This window comes from Lepisosteus oculatus, unplaced genomic scaffold (genome assembly GCF_040954835.1).
Source record: "Lepisosteus oculatus isolate fLepOcu1 unplaced genomic scaffold, fLepOcu1.hap2 HAP2_SCAFFOLD_70, whole genome shotgun sequence".
NCBI classification, from domain to species: Eukaryota; Metazoa; Chordata; class Actinopteri; order Semionotiformes; family Lepisosteidae; genus Lepisosteus; species Lepisosteus oculatus.
In genome coordinates, this window is record NW_027168257.1 from 176,336 (window position 1) to 188,738 (window position 12,403).

At 41.3% G+C, this 12,403-nt stretch overlaps 1 non-coding gene across 1 annotated transcript; it reads right to left on the reverse strand.

Annotated features, from left to right (window-relative positions):
• Positions 1-3,543: 3,543 nt before the first annotated feature.
• trnas-aga (transfer RNA serine (anticodon AGA)) lies at positions 3,544-3,625 on the reverse strand. The gene has a single exon. It is a non-coding gene; the product is annotated as a tRNA-Ser (tRNA).
• Positions 3,626-12,403: the final 8,778 nt, after the last annotated feature.

Sequence of the window (12,403 nt, forward strand, 5' to 3'; positions counted from 1 at the left end):
TGCTGGGGCAATGACACTTCAATGATCAGAAGGATAACAAGAGTTTTAATGCATTGAAATTGATTTTCTGGTGATGCACACTGTCATGGAACTATTAATTTTTTAAGGATCACTTACTGACGTCAGACAGCTGCCAATTCTCCAGACTGGAAGGATGAACAGTTTATCCCCCTAGGTACCATATTTCCATATTTCGAAGCATTGGAATAATACATGTCATACAGCAACATAAAAACAGGAAGACAAGTATCACAGCCCCTATAATCGGTGTTAGTAACTTAAAAGAAAAACATTCCCCCTGGCCCAAACAGTGATTCTAACCAGGAGAGAAAAGCCGGTGTATCTTTTATGCCTCTCTCTTTATTCACCTTGTCTTTTAGTTCTTTTAAATGCTGAATAGCGAGTGTAAGATTTCCGTAATCATAGTCATTAGCTGGAATATATGTACAACAGGAGTCTCCTACTAAAGCATAGAGTCCTCCAGATGCTGCATTTTGAAGGTCCAGCACGAACCTGTTCTGAAGTGCCATTAATCTAACTCCCCTTAATTCTTGTTTGATAGCGTCTAAGCCTTCTAACATGATATTAATAAAAGAGTACATTTCATAAAAAGTCGCATGGGTGAGGCTGTAGAATGAGGCATTAAAGCACATATATAACAAGATGCATTAAATTTCTTTAACTTTACAGTATGATTTATAAATTTATACCACAAATTACTCATATCCCCCTCATTATCAGTTTCATTCAGCCAGTTTGTATACAAAGAGGCTTCGTGTTTAGATTCTTCCTCTTTTGGGGTGGTGACAGGCTTCTACATAAAAAGGAAAAAGGCTGTGCACATCAGTCCCAAGCAGGTTATCCCCATCTGTCCTTGTGGAGACATCACTCCTGCGCTTTGTTCAGTTCGTTTGTGACCTTTTTACAGTGGGAAGCATGAATCCAGGGCACCATTTCTGTGACCTTCACAGCAGTGGCAGTGGTCAGCAGCACCTGGTACAGCCCCCTCCACCTGAGTGAACACCATTTCTTTTTCCTGAAGTCTTTCACCAGAATCCAGTCTCCTTATTCACTCATTAGTTCTTACAGCACAGGTAAATCCCTGTGGGCTGGAGCCCAGCATAATCCTAGGCTTTTTGGGTCAACATTGGTCAACAGATTGGTCAACAACTGGGTAATAACTCTTAGAAAAATCTACACATTGTTCCCCTGCCTCAGCTGTGACGTTTTGTAGAACAATTCTAGCTGAAGTTGTAAAATTTCTCTTTGTTCCGTTCCTGCAAAACATCTTATTATGAACAAACAAACCACAATAATCATTTGCATCTAGGGGAATCACTCCCAAGGGTAACCCCCCTTAAAGCTATATTGTTCTACCCATCAGGTTCTGCCACTAGATAAGAGAACCTTTCCCATGAAATCATTTTTTGACCTTCATGATCCCTTCAGGGCGTACAATTAGCACAGAAGCAGCAGCTTTAGTCCACATGTTTTTCAAACAGGATATTAACGATATGATCATAACGAATAATACCAGACCCACAAATATGTATTGAACCAGAGACCCTCTCCATGTTCCTAGCACAGACTGTAGCCATGCACCAATACCCCAATCATCTGGATTGCAGGATTTACGAAGAAAATTATTTTCGCAGTAATTAATTTATTATATTTACTATATTTATTATACACGTGTAAATTAATTACTGCGAAAATAATTTACTTCGTACACTGTGCAGAGTGCCGTATACTCCTAGTTGCGGCACACACGATACATACAGTATAAAGCCTCAGGCACTGTGTTAGATGTGTTTTCGACGTTATATATGCGTTTATTAATGTCGTCGATTTTACGGTTGCAATTCGACGTTGATTATACGTCGAGGCGACGTATATATACGTATAGCCGTATTTTCGCCGTGAATATACGTATATTCGACGAATCAATGCCCACTGGGTAAACTCTTGAGCAAACTCTGAACCAGCTCTAAGGAAACTAATCCGATTAGACGTTACTTTGACTCATCTTTTTACGCTCAGTGCTGGATTGCTCAAACTCCAGCTAGGGTTAGGGTTAGCATTCCCACGCTACTTCGACACTTTGTTTACGCTCAGTGCTGGATTTTGGGAACTTCAGGACGAGTGGGAATTTTCTCCTATCTGTCAATTCTGTTTTGTTTTGGAGACTCTTGGCTGCCTATGTTGTACAGTGCAGCGTGAAGGAAACATTTTCCAAAACTGTGTCAGCTCAAAAGTTGTAAGAAAACCTCTCCAGCTGCTTTAACTCTCTTCATTTTTGTCATTTAATGTGACACTCGATGTATAACTGGAGCCTCACATATGCAAATGGTGAGGCTCCAGTTCGACACCACTTTACAGTATCTGACAAAAGCATGGCAGACTGTGCCATGACCGGCAGATAACTTCTGCTTATTTTTACCATATTAAACATTGGAAATCCTCCCACTTGCATTTGTGACACTTGATTTTGACTCCACCTAAGACACTCTTAAATCTTCAAACACTTTTCTCTTCTCCCGCAACACTCTTGTCTGTCGGCACTATGTGGCAGCATTGCATGACAACCCATCTCACCACAGAAAGGAACCTAACAGCTTTGGTAAGAGAGGAGAAAAGAACATAGCCCGTACGGGGATTGAACCCATGACCTTGGCGTTATTAGCACCACGCTCTAACCAACTGAGCTAACTGGCCTCACAATGGTGGTCCTCTCTGTGCTGCAAAAAATCGAACTCAGGGAATTTCTTTTGCCCTCCTTTGAATAGAAAGCCGTGTAATTCAGTGTACGGGCTTTCTCGTGCAGTTTCATGGTTCTTGTAACCCAAATCCTACACTGGCCTGAAGTGTCCCCCCATTTCACAGCATTTTTCAGCTGATTTAAAATGTACCTAAAGGAGAAGCATTATTGAAGACCATCAATTACCAAGAGCTTTTGGTGGTCATTTTTAATGACCACAGAGCACTATGACCTCGGTTTTACATCTCATCCGAAAGACAGCGCCCTTTTACAACACAGCGTCTCCGTCACTATGCTGGGACATTGGGACCCGCACAGACCTCAGGGTGAGCGCCCCCCCGCCGGCACCATTAACACCGCTTCCAGCTGGAAGCTTTGTTTTTCCCTGTAGCTTACCCTCATCCGGGTACTGACCTGGCTCACACCTGCTTAGCTTCAGTGGGTTTTCAGTTGCGAGTTGCAAGGGGATGCAAGTGATGGAGCCGCTCGCTGCAAAAGCCACTGCATTGGCCGGGAATCAAACCCAAGCCTCCCGCGTGGCAGGCAAGAATTCTACCACTGAAACACCAATGCTCAGTGTCTGGGCCTTCAAAAAAGACGCTTTTTTGGTGCTCTGTGCAAAAAGCGTCGACATATGCTTCCAGCTGCAAAATGCCATTCGCGGATGCTGAAGAATTTATTTCAAGGCAGCGGGTACAAGCGATTGGGCGTTTTAAAACCACCAGGAACAACAAAGAGGCGCGCTTCTTTGCTTGCGCCGGAACACACCAACTGGAGGCGGACAACGTAGTCGGCAGGATTCGAACCTGCGCGGGGAGACCCCAATGGATTTCTAGTCCATCGCCTTAACCACTCGGCCACGACTACAGCAAGCCCCACAGCCGCTGCGTTCTTGCTACAATCTTACCTGGATCGCGAGGCGCCGGCGGAAGCCTATTTCAAAGTCGTTCTCCGTTTCAAAAAAACATTTCCAAAATACAAGCCTTGCAGACAGACACGCCTCAGAGGACTTAAGGGTGGCTTCATGTCGGAATGATAAAGTCTCCCCGTCCGGACATGAAAATGCCACTTTGTTACACACAAAAAAAGAATCAACAACAGAGAAATGCCCACAAGCATTTGAAAAGCCGCACCACGTCGCACTTGAAATAGCTCTTACATTAGTGGTAGACGCAGGAATCGCCTTTTTATTTACGCTCTTACCAACGCGATGGAAAGCAAAACAAAGCAAAGCAGAGCAAAACAAAACGAACAAACGAAAACCCTCACGTCCCGCACTTGCATATAACGCCGTTACGTGCCCAAGCGGTATTGTACGTCATCCTAGCACTGCACGCCGGTGCGTATGGTATATGGGAACGAGCACACGCCACGAATCGTCTCGAATCACTCCCTACAGCTGTAAGGTGCCTTGAAGCGTGCACCCCCAACATTCTTCTTTGCTCATCTGTGAAAGGTAAACTCTTGAGCAAACTCTGAACCAGCTCTAAGGAAACTAATCCGATTAGATGTTACTTTGACTCATCATTTAAGGGATCCTTGTTAATTGGAGAAATCAATGATTTCGAATGAATTCTGTATGCGTTAAAAGACAGCTATACACAGAAAACATGCAGGACACTGCTCATGATGTTTCCCGAGCCGAAACACAGTGCGTTTTTCCAAGCCATCTGACCAAGCCTGCCCACTGAAAACTGCAGGAGATCGTGTAAAGACGTTCAAGTTTGTAACTACTGCACGCACAGGAAGCAGAATAAATTCCTCTATTCAAACTGTCAAAGGTTTGCTTTGCGAACGCTGCAGGACATCGCACAATCTCTTTTGAACAGGGACAAACGATTTCTTATGGGGCGCAGTAAGTACAGACGTTTAAAAAGCTCCACTCATGCCAATGATGCAGCATGAAGAAGCGCAACCTAAAGTTTGCATTCCTAGCACTGTTGCAACCTAGCACTGTTGCATTCCCCGCATCAGTAGCTAAGAGAATATAATTTACGACTCTTGTTAATGCAGTTTCAGAAACCAGACTGAAATTTCTCAAGTATATTATTTGAATCCATTTGATGTTGGGCAACAACTATTCTTTCAAGACTTTTAGATTGAAATGGGACCTTTGAGACAGGCCTGTAGTTGTTAAGAACTTGTGGATCCAAATTTGACTTCTTAAGGAGCGGTCTAAGAACCACTACCTTAAATTGATCATGTACGACGCCTGACGCAAGCGATGCATTCATCATCATTCATTCATTCATTCATCAGCTTTCATTCCTAGGAGTGAAAAATAACCATTTTTGAAGACATTTTAGTTTCTAAAACACTACAATAAAGTTAAAAACATCAGTTTTATATTACTTTTAGTATTTTTAGTGAAATTAGTCATTTATTGCACTATTTTTAATATAATCTCTAATTAAAAGTGAATAGAATTAAGTTTGGAGCAACAAGGAACACAAAAAAAAAGATTTTAAGGAAAAAAATGATGTCTTCTGTGCCAGGTGCCTGCAAGGGGAGAAAGCTAGAATCCTACCCAGGCTCCTGGAGCTCTGTCCTGGCTAAAGGAGGGTGAATCCATCCCCTTCAAAGCTCCATGAAAAAATGATCATTTAAAATTTGAAAAAAAAAACATCATATAACAACAGTTTTCATTCATAGGAGTGAAAAACAACCATTTTTGAAGACATATTAGTTTCTAAAACACTACAATAAAGTTGAAAACATCCGTTTTATATTACATTAATTTTTGTGAAATTAGTCATTTATTGCACTATTTTTAATAAAATCTCTAATTAAAAGTGATTAAAATTAAGTTTGGAACAACAAGGAACACAAAAAAAAAGATTTTAAGGAAAAAAATATTGTCTTCTGTGCCAGGTGCCTGCAAGGGGAGAAAGCTAGAATCCTACCCAGGCTCCTGGAGCTCTGTCCTGGCTAAAGGAGGGTGAATCCATCCCATTCAAAGCTCCATGAAAAAATGATATTTTTAAATTTGAAAAAAAAAAAAAACATTATAGAACAACATCTCTTGGTCCACAGAGTGCAAAAATCCAACTTTGAAGAAAATCCATTGACTGATCCCCGAATCCTGAAGTTTCTTCGCATGATATTGGGCTTGCAACCACTTTCTGGAAAATGATGAAAAATGCCAAAAATGAAAAAAAAGTTATCAATTCTAGAGCCTAAGAGGAAAATAAGACAAATGTATATCTCCAAATAATTTTATGTGCTTCAGAAGAGCCCAGGAAAGTTTTTTGCATACATGAAACCACGCCCGTTTGCACGTAAGCAGACATGGTTGCACACACGACTGCATGAAAGCACGCGTGCATGCAAAATCATCCTGTTAAGCATTTGAAAAGCCGCACCACGGCGCACTTGAAATAGCTCTTACATTAGTGGTCGACACAGGAATCGCCTTTTTATTTACGCTCTTACCAACGCGATGGAAAGCAAAACAAAGCAAAGCAGAGCAAAACAAAACGAACAAACGCAAAACCCTCACGTCCCGCACTTGCATATAACGCCGTTACGTGCCCAAGCGGTATTGTACGTCATCCTAGCACTGCACCCCGGGGCGTACGGTATATGGGAATGAGCACACGCCACGAATCGTCTGAAATCACTCCCTACAGCTGTAAGGCGCCTTGAAGCGTGCACCCCCAACATTCTTCTTTGCGCATCTGTGAAAGGTAAACTCTTGAGCAAACTCTGAACCAGCTCTAAGGAAACTAATCCGATTAGACGTTACTTTGACTCATCCTTTAACAGTTTTCAGTCTCTGTCTTTAAACACCTTGCTCAGTCACATTCAAGCCACAAGTACTCTTCTCGGATGTTGCACAAACAAATCCTAATGTCTTGAAAGCATTGCAGCATGTTTGTGTCCCACTTCCCGTGGCTGCAGGACGACTGACACGAACGGACAAACACAATCTGTGGCGTTTAGCGTGACATAGTCTTGCAGGCATCGTGCTGTCTTACTGCAATACTATACCACTTGAGGAAACAGTCCATCTGGCCATGAAACTCATTTGAACGTCTAGCTACAGCAACTAACAATAACATGATTTATTCAGGATGTGTGGAATCAGCACGTCCCGGAGACAGCTTCTGAAATCGTGAGCATTCTCTGGTGGTGTCCTGGAGGGCTCCCCCGGGCATGTGTTGGTGGTATAGTGGTGAGCATAGCTACCTTCCAAGCAGTTGACCCGGATTTGATTCCTGGCCAACGCAGTGGCAAGTGTTTTCAAATGCTGTCACAAGCCTTGGATTGTGACTAGCAAAGCGAAGCCTTTTGAAAGAGCTAAAGCACTGCAAAACGGAATTGAAGGAGAATCTTACAGGGGATTCTGAGCGGTGTCTAAATAAATAAATTCACAGCGTCCGCGGATGGCATTTTGCAGCTGGAAGTAGATGTCGACGCTTTTTGCACACAGCACCAAAAAAGCGTCTTTTTTGAAGGTACAGGCATTGAGCATTGGTGGTTCATTGTTAGAACTCTCGCCTGCCACGCAGGAGGCTTGGTTTTGATTCCTGGCCAATGCAGTGGCTTTTGCAGCGAACGGCTCCATCACTTGCATCCCAACTTTTGCAACTCGCAACTGAAAACCCACTGAAGCTAAGCAGGTGTGAGCCAGGTCAGAATCCGGATGAGGGTGAGCTACAGGGAAAAACAAAGCTTCCAGCTGGAAGCGGTGTTAATGGTGCCGGCGGGGGGGCGCTCACCCTGAGGTCTGTGCGGGTCCCAATGCCCCAGTATAGTGACGGAGATGCTGTGTTGTAAAAGGGCGCTGTCTTTTTGGATAAAACCGAGGTCACAGCGCTCTGTGGTCATTCAAAATGACCACCAAAACCTTTGACAAAAGCTCTTGGTAATTGATGGTCTTCAATAATGCTTCTCCTTTAGGTACATTTTAAATCAGCTGAAAAATGCTGTGAAATGGGGGGGCACTTCAGGCCAGTGTAGGATTTGGGTTACAAGAACCATGAAACTGCACGAGAAAGCCCGTACACTGATTACACGGCTTTCTATTCAAAGGAGGACAAAAGAAATTCCCTGAGTTTGATTTTTTGCAGCACAGAGAGGAGCACTGTCATGAGGCCGGTTAGCTCAGTTGGTTAGAGCGTGGTGCTAATAACGCCAAGGTCGCGGGTTTGAGCCCTGTACGGGCCAGGTCTAGGTCCAGGTCCCTGTTTATGAAACAGGCAAATGACTGTCTCAGGGGCCCATTCCTCATTCTCAAGACACATGTATGCAGTATGTACACCGTGCATTGAGCAATAGGGACTGAATACACCACAGGTAAGGTTAGAAGTCATTCTGAGGTGCCACATGTGAGGGATACAGCTAGGCATCCGAAATGTAGGGTTTGAGGCCCTTCAGGAGTACTGCATCCTTTGAGACAGACCCGTGCATGTTAAACAAATGATCATTTCTTTCGGCATTAGGGACTAAATATACTAAACATATGATGCTAAAATGTTATTTTCACATATATTAATGTAATAAATGATTGCTTATGCTTTATAAACAAATCTAATTAAAATAAAAGCTTAAGTTTTGTATTTATCTTGTACCATAGAACATGATTTTCTTTGTATTTCAAGCCCACAAAGTGTCCAAATGACGCACTACATGATATAAGGAAGATTATCACATGCATATCGGTATTATCTTTCTTATGAAAATGCATTCCTTTCATTACCTTTTACTTTTTAAAATGAACTCAAATTGAGTATAATGTAATAATTTAAGTAGAATAGATTCTAATAATATAATGATCCAGTGTTTTGCACTACTTCACTGCTTCACTGCTCTATGCCATCTGGAAATAAATCCTCAGACTGCTTACTGCCCTGGGCATGTACCAATAAATTAAAGGAGCACATCTGTTTATCACTGCGTTGAAGCAGGAGACACACAGTCTCTGCAAACACATCCTAGATACAGTGTTCCAGCACCTTTGACCTCATCCAGAACGTATCATTTCTTGAAAGGGATTGCTGTCCGAATGCACATCTGAATCCCAAACAGAACCTCTAGTAAAATACGATCATTTGTGAAACAGGCAAATGACTGTCTCAGGGGCCCATTCCTCATTGTCAGACACATGTATGGAATGCTTTCACTGTGCATTGAGCAATAGGGATTAAAAACACCGCAGGTAAGGTTAGATGTCATGTTCTATGATCATTTCTTTCAGCATTAGGGACTAAATATACTAAACGTATGATGCTAAAATGTTATTTTCACATATATTAATGTAATAAATGATTGCTTATGCTTTATAAACAAATCTAATTAAAATAAAAGCTTAAGTTTTGTATTTATCTTGTACCATAGAACATGATTTGCTTTGTATTTCAAGCCCACAAAGTGTCCAAATGTTCTATGATCATTTCTTTCAGCATTAGGGACTAAATATACCAAACGTATGATGCTAAAATCCTGAAAAAAGGATGTGCTCCATCTCGTCAGTAGATTGGATTCCAAAACTGATTTGGGTCAATATACATTACCTTTGAAATTAAAGTACAGTCTACTGTAGGGAACCATCAACTTAGAAAGCATTGGCCTTCCCTGGGGGTCAGGTAGGTGCAAAAGATAAACTTTTATCCTATCTTTACCTTAAGATAAGTGGCCAAGCAGTATTTTTCCAAGTTTCACCAAGCACATCATGTTGCCATAGTAGACAAAGTTCTATAAAATGTTAAATAACTTTTAAAAAAAGCATCTTGGTCTTACAGTACTGTACAAGGTGAATTAAACTGTCCCTGGTAATAAAAAGTAATTAGAAGCATCTCAGAAACTTTATCTCTAGAAACATTAGCTGTTTTATATCATGTAATTTAGTGTGATGTTGTCAGAATTCAAGGACATTATCACACACAGAAATTGGTTCAGTTAAATCTAAAAAACACAGCTAAACATGGGTTTAAATGTAACAGAAGTCTTACCTCTTGTCAAAAGATTTAATTCAAGAAGCGATGTAATAAATGATTGCTTATGCTTTATAAAGAAATCTAATTAAAATAAAAGCTTAAGTTTTGTATTTATCTTGTACCATAGAACATGATTTTCTTTGTATTTGAAGCCCACAAAGTGTCCAAATGATGCACTACATGATATAAGGAAGATTATCACATGCATATCGGTATTATCTTTCTTATGAAAATGCATTCCTTTCATTACCTTTTACTTTTTAAAATGAACTCAAATTGTGTATAATGTAATAATTTAAGTAGAATAGATTCAGGTAGGAAATATAGAGTCATGATGTTTATGGCTGACATCATTTCACATGGGTGAATTTTAAGCTAAGAAATAAAAACATTTACAATGAAGATACCATTGCTTAATTTTAAATGCCTTTAAAAAATAAATACCTCCTGAGAATAATTTGCCACTCCCAGATCCTTGGTAAGGTACTGTTTGAATCCAATCAGGAGAGGAGCATCCAGGGAGTGCTTTCTATAGAGTCCAGCTTGGGCCACTCTCTTCCGGCCTGCTGATACTTTTTAACTACTCAGGGCCTGTAAGGATATAAAACACCGGTTTAAACATTTTATACCTATAAGACAAATTAGAATTTTAGTAAAAAATAGATACATCTGAAAAATAAAAAGTCTTACTGCTGATAGAGTTCTTCAGAGCTCACATCTTCCCCTTCCTTATCCGCTTCTGTTTCAGTTTCTAGAGCAGCCTCTGGCATCTCTTCCTCCTGGACAGCGGCCTCTTGCTCAGGGCCGCTGGAATGCAGGTATATTCTTTTCAACATGCTTTTACATAATATGTTGTAACAATGATTTCAAAAAGAAACTACAGAAGCCTTACAGATTAAAAATATCTCACCTTGCCAATGTGTCTTCAGGCTCCCCATGTACAAAAAGGCCCAAGGACTCTAGCAGTCTTACAACCACTATCCTGTTTGCCTCACCAGACACGATCTCTATTCTGTGGTAATCCACGATGACCCCGTTTTTCAGGTGATTCATCATGTCCTCCCTCGCCTGTTGAGAGGCCATCCTGATCTCTTCTGCCGTGGCGTGCTTCATACACGACCTCTTCAAGTGAGCGGGTTTCCTCTGAAAATAAATAATACCATCTGTGTATAGAAACAAGCTAAGACTGATTTCTTAAATTATCCTTAATTTTCTCTCTCATAGTTTGAGCATAATGATTTTATTGCATTTATAAAAGAATTGCTCATTGCTCCTAAATAAATAATGGTTTCATAAAAAAGTGAACACTTACTTGGTCTCAGTCACAGACTTTCCAATAGAAGCCATTGTGGAGTTCAGCAACTGCAGGTCCTAGAAGTGGGGAAGGAATTTTAAAAGAGAAATTGAATTACAATACAGAAGGAATGGCTGAGGGATCACTGAAATATATATATACAAATTCCAAAGACTGAGTCCATATAGAAACAACTACCTTTCATTTTCAGTATAAGAAAAAAAAACATTATCTTCCAAAGCATCATAAAATTGTCCCTTCTTCCAGACTCTACTTCTCTCTTGTAGTAGTATAGCAGACCTTTCCAGGTGAGCAGATCACAGAGTCCGAAATGAGCTTCCTCCATCAAGCAAAGTACCTGAACATGACTCTGTCTTCATAAAAGCGCCCCTGTAATAAAGAAATTAAATCCGAAATCAAGAGGGCAGTTGCCTACTGAAATACAAGAAGTCATCAATTTTAACCTAGCAACACATTAAAGGCTGAATCTATACAAGTACGATTCTAGAAATGCTCACCAGATGACGTTTTAAGAAGGAACTGCGCCTCAGGTTCCGCCGAGATCTTAACTCGGATGGCAGGATTCAGAGTCCGGAGTGCGGACTGATGGCGCACGGAGGGTCCATATACTGTGGATCCCTCAGTGATCTTCCGCGTATTCAAACCGCCAGCGTGTGACTCCCCTGTCCCCGTGACCTCATTGCTCTGCTCTCTCCTCTGTGCAGCTGAGCCCGACTCACGGTAAAATGGAAAAAAATATGCCCTCGACGTGAGATTTATTCTGGAGCGAGCCAGTGTTGCGCATAGCTGCCTTCAAAGCAGTTAACCCAGGTTCGATTCCCGGCCAACGCAGTTGCGAATGTTTTCAAATGCTGTCATGAGCCTTGGATTGTGACTAGCAAAGCGAAGCCTTTTGAAAGAGCTAAAGCACTGCAAAACGGAATTGAAGGAGAATCTTACAGGGGATTCTGAGCAGTGTCTGCATACATGCAGTCAGATAAAGGTGCTGAAAGCTTGAGCTACTCTCAATGTCATGCTGCCCTTCCCCGGAGTAAATCTGTTACATTGAAAAAATGCTTCTGGCAGGTTCAAAAAGGGACCCTTGTTAATTGGAGAAATCAATGATTTCGAATGAATTCTGTATGCGTTAAAAGACAGCTATACACAGAAAACATGCAGGACACTGCTCATGATGTTTCCCGAGCCAAAACACAGTGCGTTTTTCCAAGCCATTTGACAAAGCCCACCCACTGAAAACTGCAGCAGATCGTGTAAAGACGTTCAACTTTGTAACTACTGCACGCACAGGAAGCAGAATAAATTCCTCTTTTCAAACTGTCAAAGGTTTGCTTTGCGAACGCTGCAGGACATCGCACAATCTCTTTTGAATGGGGACAAACGATTTATTATGGG